The sequence below is a fragment of the Marmota monax genome, unplaced genomic scaffold (assembly GCF_021218885.2).
Source record: "Marmota monax isolate L192 unplaced genomic scaffold, Marmota_monax_Labrador192_F-V1.1 WCK01_AAM20220418_F8-fsc00199, whole genome shotgun sequence".
Lineage (NCBI taxonomy): Eukaryota > Metazoa > Chordata > Mammalia > Rodentia > Sciuridae > Marmota > Marmota monax.
Window position 1 is genome coordinate 1,448,466 of NW_026694340.1, and position 15,179 is coordinate 1,463,644.

Consider the following 15,179-nt stretch of genomic DNA (forward strand, 5'->3'; position numbering starts at 1 on the left):
TGCAGCAAATTGTGCAACTGTAGTAGATGGGACTTGTCTGTCTGTCCACCCATCCAAACTACAAATATTTGTATTTAATAAATGCTGCGTGTGATGCAAATGCCGGAGGGAGCCTGTCTATCCGTCCCATGAATATTTCTTGAGTGCCTACTATAGAGAGCGAGTGCCAGACGGAACAGGAAAATTCTTTCTGCAGAATTTACAGCGGCAGCCCCACAGCAGCTTTAGGAAAGCCGGCCCCCGATTCCATTTGTAATAGCTCACTTTTGTCTTAATCCTACCTTACAGGCTGCTTTTGCATACTTGGCCTCATAGATTAGGGAGTCTTAGTTAACAGGACTAATAAGCCCTGCTTAAGGTAATTAGGTACACTCCCAGAGCTGGATTACTTGAAAACAAACATGTGTACACAAGTCCATGACCAAGAAACAAAAGGAAGCTTTATGAAATTAAATCCGCAGCACACAGCCCATTACTCTTAGGCCTTTTATCACAGGCGTGTTTGCTGAACAGCATCAGAATCGCACCGTGCTTTGGCAAATGAGGCCTGTGATGCACTGTGACACGACATAGTTTATCTTGCTGGTGACGGGCCACTAGGATGAACACCACACAGGGCAAAGCTCATAAACTGGGTCTGCAGGGATATCACCAAGCCGTGCAGTACCTCCTGCCCTGCTTCCCCACCTCCCCGGGGGAGGGAGCTTTTCCTGCTTCTGGCTTTGCCCAATCCACCATCCGGTCCAGGCTGCTGGGAATGGACTTTCTGAGGCTTAGTCATTTCCCCCTTAATTTCAAGACCAGCTCAAGGCATCAGGGAATATAGCTCAGGGTTGGAGACCCAATAGAGAGCAGTGCTAGTGAGCATGGGCTCCAGGGACCAGTGGGTTTGAGTCCAAACTTCACTGCCACTGGACTGCATGACCTGTAGCCTCAGTGACTTCATCTAAGAAGTGGGGATGACAGGGTTCTGGGTTTTGAGGAGTAACTAACATTCACACAAAGGGCTTTGCACTGGTCTGGTACAGAGTAAGGGCTCAAAGAATGGTCGCTACTCTTTCCCTTGTTATTAGATCCACATTTGTTGAAAAGCCACTAACAGGGAAGATGGTGGGAAGGGAAAAGAATGATGGGCGAATCTGCGGGTCTGTTCCTCTCTTCCTCCGGCCCTCTCACTAGACAAGCCTGGGTGTTCTAAACACAGTCTCTTGTATTTGTTTGTGTTTCTAGATTTTCTTCCAATTTGGGGTCAATTGATTCCCATCAGGAACAGATGCCTGTTACCATTTCCTTCTGCATGTTTGTTTAGGAAAAAATCAATTGTTGTGTTCAATATAATCCAATCTATTTGCTCCCTGGGAGTCTCCATGCTCTGTCAAGAATGGTTCTCTCCCATCCCCCTAGCCCTGCTAACACATTTTATTTTATTTATTTTTTGCCTGGTAGGATATTGATTCTTGGAAGTTCTCTGGGTTTCCAGTTGGCAAACCTGGTCCTCAAGTCTGTGCAGCTATGCAGTGTTGAACATGGTGGCCTTGCCCCTCTACCAAGACACTCCTGTCCCTAGGAGGATGGGACTGGTTGCTGGGTTTTTCTTCCTTCTGAGTCCCTCACCACTCCCCCAAAAAGGAGGGAGTCTGGTCCTAGAAAATGGACCACACGTGGGGATATAGAATAGGAATGGGGAAGAAGCTGTGGGGGTGAATGGGGATGGAGTCCCTGCATGACCTAGTGCTGGCTTCCCTGGGGGCGGGCACGTGTACTGAGATGCTGGGAAGCTGGTGTGCACAGCTGGAGTTAATAGGAGGCTCACCTCAGAAATGCTGCTGGAAATGAAGATTCTAAGAATCTGCCACATCAGAGCCACCTGAAGTTTAGGTCAGGCCGGGTCTGATGGGCTGTGACATCTCATTCTTGCCCAGTCTCTCAACTTTCCTCATGGACTGAGGTGGGGCACAGACTCCTCTGAGCTGCTCAAGGTCCTGTGTCACCAGAGATCTGCAGCTGGACAATGCCACCCACCTTGGCAGGCTGGGGAAGCCATAATGTGGATCCTGCTGAGGCAGCTCTGCAGGTTCTGCCCTCCTTTCACGTCTCCGTAGCCCACTGTGAGCTTGTGTGCTTCCAGCTTCTCTACCCTGGCGACTGCCACGTCTAGAAGTCAACCTGGGACTTTGGGGGACAGGTGCCTCAAGTTGCCAGGATCGGTGATCCCTCAGACCAGGCCAGACCCCTCCTATCATTCACCTGCCCTTATTGACAAGCTGTGTGCCAGGCCCTGCCCTTCTCCAGTTCCTCTCAATTTTGGCAAGAGAGGGTCAATAGCCAAGGGTCACATCTTTCTTGTCTTCTCTTGGGTCATCCCTGCCCACCCACCTGGAAAGTCCACATGGGACTGAGAGGTGGGGCATGGTGGGAGAAGGCCCTTCAGCAGTATTGGCCCCCAGAGCATGCTCTGGCTTGGGAGCTTTGCAATTATAGACTCCTTCCTCCATCTGGAATGTTCTTCACCCAAGTCTCTACACAGCTCACTCATTCACTTCATCTTGGCTAAATATCACTGATCTACACCTTCTTCACTATGCCCTGACCCTGTTAGTGGGGGATGGGTGCCTGCGGGGATGGCATGAGGATTCAGGTGCTTCCAGGGCATGGCATCCTGGGTGTCCCTGGAGGAGAGTGTACGAAGCCAGGATGAGGAAAGCCCTGTGGGGATAATCAGGATGAGACCTGCAGGACGAGGAAGAGTAGTGGGAGAAGGATGAGCAGGGCAGGGTGCTACAGACAGCAGGAATGGCTAGTGGCCAGCATATCTGGATATCTGGAGGTCTGAGAAGGCCAGTGGCTGGAGGTTGTCAGCTGGGGGACAGCGAGACAAAGCAGTGTGGGACAGGGCAGTGGGGCAACTCAGGCAGGACTCCTGGGGCTGTGGGCAAGTGTGGGAGCCAGAGTAGGGGTGTCAGGTCCTGCAGCTCTCAGTTCCAAGCTCCTTTATTTCCTTAACTGAGGGCTTCCCTGTACCAGGTGGCTGCTGGCCACTGGGGTTCTGAGCAAATGCAGGAGGAGTGCCTGGAAGAGAATCTTAAATCCTTCTTCACCCCAGGAGCAGCTGTATTAAAATGAGTCACAAGAGAGGAATTTGTCTAAAATCAAATCATGAAGTCATTTGTCCAGTATTTCTGATCTTCTCTAGGGTCTCCCAGCAATCCCTGCCATGGTCACCTGAATCCCACAGGGCTGGGGGCCAGTGGAGCGGGGATGGGGGAACATCCTTCCCTGCCCTCTTCCAGCCCCAGAGGCAGATGCCTCCAAATCTGTGGCTTCCAGCTCCACATGAAGGTGAGCTTTCCTCCCCGAGGCAGGCCTTGGCCTGGGGGGAGTCCACCAAATTCCAGTTTTAGGTTTTTCTTCACAAAGTTCTCAGTTTCACTGTGGGTCAGACAGGAGTAGCTTACCCACATGAAGCACTGGGTACCCGTGACTCTGCTGGATGTAGTCTTTAGCTAGAGGCTCCCTGCTCCGCTTTCAGTTCCAAACAGTTGTCTTGTCATAAAATAAATATATGTCCATCAAAGAGCACTTGGAAAGCACTTATGAGTATAAGTAGAAATAAATAAATATAATAAATCATCCACAATCTATCTCCCAAAGGCGGCTGCTGTCAACACACTGCTGGCCAGAGGTTAAGCCATCCCCTCTGCTCAAGTGATGAGGGGCCCATTAGCACAATGAGCTCGTGCACGTGGGCGGCTGGCCTGCTGCATGTGGACTCCGAGGCCTGGGCTCCCTAGCTTCTATTTTCTGACTTTTTTTCCTGCCCTTCTCAAGTTCCTCTCAATTTTGGCAAGAGAGGGTCAATAGCCAAGGGTCACATCTTTCTTGTCTTCTCTTGGGTCATCCCTGCCCACCCACCTGGAAAGTCCACATGGGACTGAGAGGTGGGGCATGGTGGGAGAAGGCCCTTCAGCAGTATTGGCCCCCAGAGCATGCTCTGGCTTGGGAGCTTTGCAATTATAGACTCCTTCCTCCATCTGGAATGTTCTTCACCCAAGTCTCTACACAGCTCACTCATTCACTTCATCTTGGCTAAATATCACTGATCTACATCTTCTTCACTATGCCCTGACCCTGTTAGTGGGGGATGGGTGCCTGCGGGGATGGCATGTGGTCTTTCTGGACCAGGGCAGGGTCCAATCTTAGCCTTGGCCTCAGCAGACTTGGCTCCTCCAGGGGGATGTTCCCTGGAGGGTATGCATCATGGGCTTGGGGACCCCAACACCCCTCCCTAGTGCTCCATAGATGTTGACCAGCCTGGTGTTCAGAATAAAATGGGCAACCCGTGGTGTAAAGGCTTAAACTGAGGTCCAGGTACTGTTGCCAGGGACCCTCTGGTCCAGCCTGGGGGAGGGCAGACTCAAATACAGTTAAATGTGCCCACTGATGGATCCAGGGGTGGCATGACTTTACAATGATTTGAGGTCTGTGCCTTGTCATAATAGACTGCTGTGTCTATCTGAGACCAACAATTAGAGACGATTGTCACAGGCTGAACAAAGCACTGACAAGGGAGTCAGGAGACCATTGGACTTGGACTGGCTGTGAGGCCCTAGGCCCCTCACCACCTTACCAGGTCATTACATAAAGAAAAGGTGAGAGGAAGTGTCCCTGTGGCCAGCCATAACCGAGGACTCTCTCTCTTTCTCTCTTCCTCTCCCTCTCTCTCTCTGTGGCAATGGGTATAGAACCAAGGCCTCATGCACGCTACATGAGCTATACTCCCTGTCCCCTTTTATTTCCATATTTTCATAGGTACATTATAATTTTACATAATAATGGGGTTCGCTGTTTCATATTCATACATGCACATGATATAACAATATAATATGGTCAATAGCATTCCCCAGTATTTCCCCCTTCCTCCCCCTTCTCCCTTCCCTAGTTCCTTTCCCCTACTTTGTCTCCCTTCTTTGTTTTCATGAGATCTCCCCCACACACCTTTTTAAAAAATTTTTCTTTTCTTTTTCTTCTCTAGCTTCCACAAATGAGAAAACCAAACCAAACCTGTGCCCTTGGCTTTCTGAGTTTGGCTTACTCACTCAAGTTCCATCCATTTTCCTGCAAATGACATAATTTCATTCTTCTTTATGCCCCAGCCCTTTCATTATTTTGATTTTGAGACAGGTTCACTAAGTTGTCCAGGCTGGCCTCGAACCTGTGGTCCTCCTGCCTCAGCCTCCTGAGTAACTGGGATTACAGGCGTGCATCCCCAGGCCCAGATGAAATGTACTCATTGTTCCAAGTAAGTAGGGGTGTGGCTTATTTGTCTTTGTCACCTTCAATGTGGGGCCTGCGATAGGGTGGCAACTAGATAAGCATTTATGGATCAGCAGAAGAGGGGAGATGTCCTGGATTCCCTCTCTTTCTTCCCACTGCCCAGGGCCCTTCCATCTCTGAGCCCTCTCAGGGTCCTGCCCAGCCTCACAGGCCAATAGTAGGGTCCAAACACCTTCTTGCTGGCCTGGCTCCCTGCCATTCAGCAGGGCCTGCCCGGCCAGCCCTGGCTCTGGCCTCGGGCTCCTGCCAGCACACATGTGCTGTGGGGCTCTTCCTGCTCCCAGGCCAGGCCTGCTTTGGCAGATAAAATATTGATCAGCCTGTTGAAGAGCCCAGAGTGTGATCCTATTTTCATGTCAGAACTCGGTAATGAACTACATTTATCAAGCCCGTTCTCCATGAGAAAGGTCAGTCGCAGATCTGGCTAAGTTGTTATGACACCTCATTAATCTAGTTCCCTCAATAATTGTCCCTCTATGAAGATTCTAATGCTCTCCCATCTGGCCACTGTCCTCCACACCAAAGAGCATGGGCACGGCCACGTTTAATTTTTAAGCAAAGGGAGATAGGAAGCAGGGAGCTGCCTGTGGAATGAAGTGTCCATCAAAGGAACACTTTCTGTTGCAAAACAAAGGGAAGTGAAGGAGACATTGTGAATATTCCATCAGCCACTTGCGCCCTGCCAGGTCACGCCCCCAAGGGGCCATCTTTATTCTGTAGCAGGCAGGTGAAGCTCTGGCCTGGGTGGGGCTGGAGAATCCCATTCAAGGGGAGGGAGGGTGTGGCAGAATGTGGGCAAGACAGAAAGGCAGCAGGAAGCCCAGCTTCTAACCCAGTTCAGAGGGGGACAGGCCATGTGCTCAGGAACCTGCATGTTGATGAGGCTGGAAAGCGGGTTGTCTCTTGTTCTTCCTGTTCCCTCCCTGTTATGGTTTGGGTATGAGGTGTTCCCCCCAAAGCTCCTGTTAATGTAGGAATGTTCAGAGATGAAATGATTACGTTATGAGAGTTGTAACTTCATCAGTGGATTAATCCATTTGATGAATTTCTAATTTGAATGAATCAACTGGCTGGTAACTGCAGGCAGTTGGGGACTGGCTGGAGGAAGTAGGTCACTGGGAATTATATATCCTCCGTCTGGCTCCTCCCTCTCTGTCTCTCTCTCTCTCTCTCTGCTTCCTGGCTACCATGAATGAATGGCCTTCCTCTACCCTACCCTTCAGCCATGATGTTCTGCCTCACTCGGGCCCAGAGCAATACAGTTGGCTGACCACGGACTGAACCTCTGAAACCATAAGCCAAGAAAAACTTTTCCTCCTCTAAGTTGTTCTGGTTGGACATCTCAGTCACAGCAGTGAAACGCTAACTAAATGCCACCTGCCCCCTACAACTATTCCTTCACCCAGCTCTTCAGCCTCCCTTTCTAACATGCCAGCCCCTGGCTGAAGAGGCCCCTCATGCACTGCCCCTGATCCCCCTTCACTGCCCTTCCCTGGACTTCCATTAGGTACTTATTTATCCAATGCAGATTGTCAGGCATCTCATTAGACAACAAGCTTCTCCAGGGCAGGATTGGCCTTGTTTTCAGGTGCCTCCCCAGTACCTGGCCCAGTACCTGTATGTAGACAGTGTGCATTAAATGTCCGTTGCCTGTATGACTATGGACTCCTGTGGAGAGGGGAGACAGGTGACTCGGAGAGGGCCTGTGGCTCTGCCTTGAGGGAACAACCCCAGGCACCCTGAGCCACAGTGATGGAGGTCTGGAACTCTGGAGGGACTGGGGTCCTGTGTCATCTATCTTGTCAGCTTCCAGGTGCAATGTGAGTGTAGGAGCCCAGCTCCTGGGCCTTACCCAGTGAGACACCTCCCTGGGCTTACCAGGGGGTATGGGCTCTTCCTCACCCAGGAGATTTCCTACAGAGTGACCTCTGGCATGGCCAAGCTGGGGATGATGGCAAGGTGGTCAGCCACAGAGGGACTTAGATACTAGGTGGCATAGGGAAGTCTCTTTCAAGCTCTCATGGTCATGGGGCAGCTCTCTAGGAAATGCCTCTGGGGAGGAGGCAGATGAAACATTTAGTTCTCTCGTCCTACCATGGCTAGCCAGGACAAAGCCTGGATAACTCTGCAAAGAGGCCAGCTGGGGAGGCCTGAGGGTATATTCTGCCAATGCACAGCTTCAGGAAAGGCCTGATGCCTTGGCTGGGATCTGCTCAGTAAATGGGCACAAAGATGACCCTGGGGACCCTCTGTGCATGGGGAGAATTTTATTAACAGGAAAGCATGTGAGGGTGGAGTGGCTTTGGAGGAAGCCAAGGCCACAATGAAGAACCTAGCCTTGATGATCTCCAGAATACTGGAATTTTCTGCGGGGGCACAGCCCTGTACTCAGGAGACTGCCTATAAATCCCAGACTTACTGGAGAGGGAAATGCAAACACAGATAACTGACATCATGAGCGAGCTCATCTTCCATTAATGTCAGAATCCCCTTCAAGGATGGGGAGGGTCTAAGGGCAGGGGAGGGGACAGAAGGAAGTGCTGGGGTGGGGGCTTTGGGTCAGACTCTGAAGTGCCACCAAACATGGCATGAGCAACTCTCTTCCCAAAATGGTCTTTTCACCAGCACTTTAGAAACCACATAGTAGCCATCTGTGTGCCCTTGGGCCACACTCACTGGACTTCTTTAACCTGACAGGGTGGCATGGTTCCTTCCAGGCAGGCCTGGGACCAAGGCTCAGCTCCCTAGAACCATACCTGGGAAAAACCTAGACCAGCGAGAGGCAAGATGTGCTCCCATTCTCCTGGCTTCCCTTGAAGTCGGCTCATGTGCAGGCTCTCTGCTTTCTGCAAATGTTAGCAGCATGGCTTCCCACATGTCCCCAGTCAGTCTGATAAACCAATATCACGTGTTGCCCCGACAAAGCTGCGATCTTTACCACTGAAGCAAAAACGTGGCATAATCGTCTGGCACCAACATTACAGCTGAATGTGGTCACGCTACCCGGGCCTCAGTTGCAATGTGTCATTTTGAGGTCTATTTTGAAACCGCTAAGCTGTGCAAAGAGCGAGAAGTATTTTACTCCCAGATCTAATTTATGAGCCGCCATAACTTTGCTAGAGTTTAGCTTAAGAGGAACAGATGTTTAACTTGATGTAAATTCATGAACATTAACAATCTTTCGGCTGCCATTTCTGGGAAAATTCAATTAACAATAAATGCCAAAATCAATGGGCTTATTTTTTGGATACATTTTTAGCTAAAATGATGCTGTTCCCCTGGTCCTGGGGACAAAGTCACAAAATGCTGAAAATCCAGGAGATTGTGACGCACTCATGAGACTGTCTGCTCACATTCCCAGGACACTTGCCCACAGGTTTACTCAAAGTCCTGCCACCTGGTGACCACAGCTGGCCGTGGAGCCTGGCCACTCTCCTGGACTCAAACATCCTGCTCAGGTGTCTATGTTTATCTCTGGCCTTCCCTGGGGCCACTGGCTTCTCCAGACTTGCTCCACCAATTCCCCATGATCTGCTGGAAAGCCTGGCTGCAAATTTTGTCCTCAGGTGACCCTTCCTGGAAGGTTTTTTTCCTCAAATCAGACTTCTAGATTTTTTTGACAAGGCCCAATTCCATGGAATTGCTTCTGTCACTTCCAAACCATTCAGGCCTTGAGGAATTTTTCTGTGTCCTGTCTCCTCCATAGACTCACCTTCCAGAAGCAAGGACTGCACTCTTGTCTTTGAGGGTGAGTATGGCCACTCTCTTACAGCACACAGTCATGGTGACCCATAGTGGACGGGTGCCTGCCCACAGGTTTGGAAGAGCTGGCTTGCCTCCTGTCCCTTCTGTCACCTCTTCACTCATTAGATAGAGGGAAGGGTTGAGGCCTAGACCCTGGGGATCCCAGGGGGTGATCAAGGATTCAAACCTGGGTATCCTGAACCCAGTTCGTGTCCTTTTAACCACATGGCAGAGGGGTCTTAAAACACCCCCCCACACCACCCCCCAAAACAGAAGGAAGGATCTGTGTCCCCCAATTTTCCCTAGAGGACCCTCAGTCAGGTCAGACTGAGGTCATGGAGGGAACTGCTAGCTTTAGGGGAAGTAAGTAACAAGGAATGTTTTTATAAGGGACTCAAACTTGGGTTTGCATCAGAATCACTTGGGACTCCTACTAAAAATGCAAATTCTGGGCCTTACCTCTACGGTGTCTGGGGTGAGGACTGGAAGGCGGCATGCTAACAGAGTCTCTGGTGACTCTGGCCAGTGACCACACTGGGAAACAGTCCTTCAGCAAACACGTTTATCTGGCCCTTCCAACAAGACTCACTTGACTTAGGAGCTGCCTGGAAGGGACACCCACCAGAGATTAAGTAAGGAAGAGAACCTGGGCCGCACCTGGAGGTGCCTCTCCCAAGCTGCTACCCGGAGACATCGCCTTCTTACTTCCTGGCCCCTGCTCCCCTGAACAGCAGGGTTGTGCTGGTCCCACTAACTGGCCAGCCCAAGGGTCCAGGGAGAGGAGGGCATGGACACAGGGCTGGGTTCTGTCTTGCTGTGCAGAGCTGTCAGCTCTCACAGGCACGGCTGAATTTGTAAAGGTCACCAGCCGGCATTTGGCCATGCCATGATCCTGTGCTCCTGGGCCAGGTTTTTGATATAAGGGCAGCCAGGGGTGGCTGAGGGAAAGCAAATGGGAGCATCTTTTAGCTCCCCGTCCTCTCAGAACTCAAAAGAGCAACATCGGGTTGGCAAGCTCTCCATCTGGTCTTTCCCTGGGAGTGTCCACATTTGAGATCCCAGCTGCTTTTGAATTCTCTGGGTTGAAGATACAAGGCCTATGTGGGGACCATAAACACAATCTGCACAGCAAAGGCTCTCCAGGGCATTTAACCCTGCATATGACAGGACACGCACACACGTGTGTACCTGCCTTGTCCCGGTGCACGGTACTGCAGCAGATCAAGCTCACTCCAACACGGTGGAAACAGCCACCCTCACTTGCACCTCAATTCATGGACAAACCCTCATCTCCATTTTCACCCCAGCTTCAGGTAATTTAAATGAACAAAACCACTCAGACCTTTGTTAGATAAATGGTACATTTGCTCATGAATGCCTGGTTCAATTGATGTTGCTATACAGTCTCCTGTTTGACATTTACAATCCTCTTTTTTATTCCTATTAGAGAAAGCAAAATTGGTTGGATTCCTGAGAGAGGGATCCACATATACTTTTTATGGCTGACTGGCACATCTATCAGGTGGCCCTAGTGTGAAAAGAATAATGTTTGAAAACTTGAATAAATGCTAAACCCCCCCCCCCTGGCATTAAGGACTTTATTGTTGTATTAGGGTAAAACCCAGATGCAACTAGCTCCCTAACAAATCATGTATACCTTTATGAAGATGGCCACTGGCTGCTTATAGGCGCAGGTACCCCACTGCCCTGTCTGAAAGTCCAGTCCCTGTTCACTATCCCCGGTTACTCCTCACCTACATCCAGAGGAGCAGGACCAGATGATGGTCACCAGATTGGGAAGTTGGAGGGGTGGAGGGGTAAGAGAGTAGGGGCATCCCCGACCTCCTGTGTAATTTTATTGATTGTTGTCCTGAGACTTCACTGGGAGACTACATCCCCCCAAATGTGGGGGGAAATCCTGCTGTTGAGATGGCACTATTCTGGCTCCTTAGGTACCAGTGACAGCTGGGTATATAGCTGCTTTAGTTTTAAGCTGAGTGGCGGGATGCTTCCCCAGAGACGCAGCAGGGTCTGGGGCTGTGGCTAGGTTTTGAAGTGGCTGATAATACAGTCATGAGTAAGGCTTAGGAGCCAGGCCTGGAGAGCACTTTGTTCCCACGTGGAATTTTTGCACATGCTGGGAATCCACATAAATGCTCTTAACATGAGCACTGTGCTCCCTAGGAAGCCCTGTGAAATTCTGTAGCAGTGATTTTGGTTGTCACAGTGATCGGGGAGCCTTATGGCACTTAATGACTAGGGAGCCTAGGGATCCTGCTCTTGGTGGCAATGTCCTGCTCAACAAACCTGGTGTCTCATGAGTTGTTATTTTATGTATTTATTTCTTGTATTTTCATGAGTTTTTAAATGTCCCAGCCATGGAATTGAAAGATCTAGTTATCAGCATATTAGCCTAAATCTAAAAGTATATTATATTTACAAATTCCATTCCTCCATCCCAGGGTTTAGCAAGGACTTTTCAAGGATGCACCTATGCTATCAAGTATAAATTTTGTTTATCAGTTTATTACAAATTGGTCACCACTTTGGAGAACCACTCCTCCCAAAGCAACGACAGCTGAGGGTTCAAATCACCATGATAGCACACAGGTCCTAGCTGCAGCTATTGCATTCACAGGGATCTCAGTGTGGCTGTGGATGCGGGGCCACCTTGCACTTTGAACGTGACCAGGTCCAAACATCGAAAGGCCTATTTTATGCTCATCACTTTTCTTGCATTTCTCTTTTGTGTCACTGTTGTTGATAAGACACATTCATTTAGGAAAATAAAGTGAGTTTTATAAAAGACTTGCTATAAAATGGGAACCTTAGGTCTGATGAGGTTAAAGACAAGTAATTGCATGAACAGACTGAATCTGTGGCCTTATTTCTTTTCACATTCCTGGGTACTGTGATTGTCAAGAACGGCAGGAGCAGAGTATGTATGGGGTAAAGTGTGTGTGTGTGTGTGTGTGTGTGTCCCTGTGGATATGTTGTGGACCCCTGTGTGTAAGTACAGCCTGTGTGAAGGCCAAGCTCAGGGAAGAAGAGTGTGCAGAGTCTCACGCTTGACCACGGAGCTTCTAGGAAGGCAGTTGGCATCAGACCTTGACCAAAAAGCTTTTCTGGTCCTCAGTGATGAAGAAGGGACCCCCACTGGGGAGGCAAGAACCCCACACAGGTGCCACAGGGCCCACCTCCCTTCCTGCCATCTGCTTTCCCCCAGAACTAGGCTTTTCCTGTCTCTGTCCTTCCAGGATACCTCCTGGAGGACAGGTCACAGCACCTTAGGCTAGCAGGTGAGGAGAACGGGCATGGGGCAGAGTCTGAGCTGGTGTCTCATGTGCCTGGGGTGGCCTGCACTATTCTTCTCCTCGTATCTCAGGGCTGTTTACTCAGACAGAGTACCTGTCAGATTCTGGGCCAAGCCAAAGAGCTCCTGGGTTTTAAAGATGACAAGCAGAGATTGTCCTCCTCTGGTGTCAGGGAAGCATGGACTGCAGATCAGGGCCCGAAAGGAGCATCCAAATGCCACATTCCACCTGCACCAGCTTTGTTAGCTTTGGGGACATTTACTTTAGAGGAAGAGATGTTAGAGGGACACTACCTCTGGATGGTCTCCGAAAATGACTCTAGCTAAAAGCTGCCCTTATGTAGGCTTGAAGAAATTGACATTTAAGAGAAGAATTCCATGCATGCAGCGTTTTAGACCTAAGAGGGCTTGGGAATTTTCTGAGGTTTGAAGGATTTTTTTTAACCTCTTTGTCTTGGATGATGGACAGTAAATCCGAGGTCAAAACAAAACAAAGCTCCACCGTAACTCGACTCAAGAGCACCCATGTTTTGGGGAGTTTTGCTGCCTGGGCAACATGGAGTTGCCGGAGGAGTTTAGGAGGCTCCTTCCCCTGGCTGCCCCACAGCTTGGGCGTGTTCATACTGGAAACTTATCAGAATTTGGGCAGCCGGTGGAGGGGACGGTAGAAACCTAGTCAGTTCCAGGTGGAACACGTGGGTTTTTTGACCTAGAGACTCTGAGCCTCTGAGCAGGCCATGGCTCAGGAGACGGTGGCCCACAGATGAATGTGGCAGTGCTGCTGAGAGAGGCCACTGGGGTGCAGCTCCTCTGAGTGCTCAGAAAGCCCCTCTCCCCTAGCCAAATGAGTTATTCCAGACGCAGCTTATCTGCTTGGTGTCTGTGGTGTTCACTCCTCGGGCGGCAGCTGGATGGGATTTTGTGAATTGGCCAACTCTCATTACATTCCCATGCTGAGAAGTCGCTTCAGCCCGCTCTTTGCCCTCCATATTCATAAGTTCTTAGAGTCCAAGAGTGGCCTCCTTGCTGCCCGGTCCAGAGTGGAAAGAGATTCAGATGCTTTAAAAGAATTCAGGACCCACCGGAGACAGGAGTGGGAGGGATGTTCCTAGATTCTTTCACGAAGGAGCTCAAAGCACATTTGGCCTGGGAGAGGTAGGGCCAGTGCCTGTAGCCGGAGGCTTTTCCGAGCCTGAGCATGTGCCTTGTGCACCCCGAGTCTCTGCTGACACAGTGCAGCCCACACACAGAGAAGAGTTAGCTTCTCTTGCCTCAGGCTTCTTTTGATTCAGGAGTTAAAAATTTCAAAAAGAACCTTCCATGTTGAAGGGCAAATGTATTATACTACCTCACATGATGGGGTTCAAGAAATTCCATTTGATGATGCTAATCGCTTTTAATAAAAACCGGAGCCATCAGTTAAATAAGCCAATCGAGTCTCAATTTGACTTTTGTTTTTCTCACTATGGTGCTGGTAAATATAGTGTCCTGGTGGGATTTTTCAAGAATAGGCTGAGAGAAAAGGTACACTCATACATTGCTGGTGGGACTACAAATTGGTGCAGCCAATATGGAAAGCAGTATGGAGATTTCTTGGAAAACTGAGAATGGAACCACCATTTGACCCAGCTATCCCACTCCTCAGTCTATACCCAAAGGACTTAAAATCAGCATACTGATTTTAAGTCAGTAACATCAATGTTCATAGCACCTCACTTCACAATAGTTAAACTGTGGAAACAACCTAGATGCCCTTCAATAGATGAATGGGTAAAGAAACTGTGGTATATATACACAATGGAATATTAACCAGCATTAAGAGAGAATAAAATTATAGCATTTGCAGGTAAATGGATGGAGTTGGAGAATATCATGCTAAGCGAAGTTAAGCCAATCCCAAAACACCAAAGGCTGAATGTTCTCTCTGATAAGTGGATGCTGATCCATAATGGGTGAGGGGCATGGGAAAAATGGAGGAAGTTTGATTGGGAAAAGGGAGGGAGAGGTGGGGAGGAGTTATGGGGGCAGGAAAGATGGTGGAATGAGATAGACATCATTACCTTAGGTATATGTATGACTATACATATGGTGCGGCGCTATATCATGTACAACCAGAGAAATGAAAAGTTGTGCTGCAATTGTGTACAATGAATCAAAATGCATTTTCTGTCATATATACCTAATTAAAATAAGTAAATTAATTTAAAAAACTGAATAATCAAAATATAGTATTTTCAACTTGTGAAGCTTATTCTAAAGTCATCATGATTTTAATTTTTGTTTTTCTGATTTATTAAAATATTCTTTTACCTAAAAAAAAAAAGAGTAGTCTGAGAATGGTCTCGTTTCTTCTGGAAGCCTACACCACTCAGTACCAGGGCAAACACAGACAGGAAAACAAGTCCTTCCACATGCACATGTCCTCCTTCCTCCAAGTTTTTTTTATCTATCTCTGCCTGTCTGTCACCATGCCCCTGCCCACAGAGCTATGGATCTGGATGTGCATTCTAGTGACAGTGGCCCCATGCCAGCCACTCAGCCCCAACCTCATTCTCCCACTCCGTTTACTTCTTGGAGGCTCTGACACAGTCTATCATACCTCACAGGTTACAGACCCCCAAAGCAGGGGTAAAGGTTTGAGGATGATGTAGTCAAAGCTCCTCATTTATGGATTAGGAAACTGAGGCCCAGGAAGAGTAAGAGTCTTGTCTATGGGACTGGGCGCGGTGGCACATGCCTGTAATCCCAGCAGTGTGGGAGGCTGAGGCAGGAGGATTGCGAGTTTAAA

The 15,179-nt window shown here is 49.2% G+C and overlaps 1 protein-coding gene across 1 annotated transcript in view; it reads right to left on the reverse strand.

Moving 5' to 3' along the window:
• Positions 1-15,179, reverse strand: part of Fstl4 (follistatin like 4) — a 413,115-nt gene that overhangs the window by 127,678 nt on the left and 270,258 nt on the right. The gene's annotated exons all lie outside the window — the stretch shown is intronic.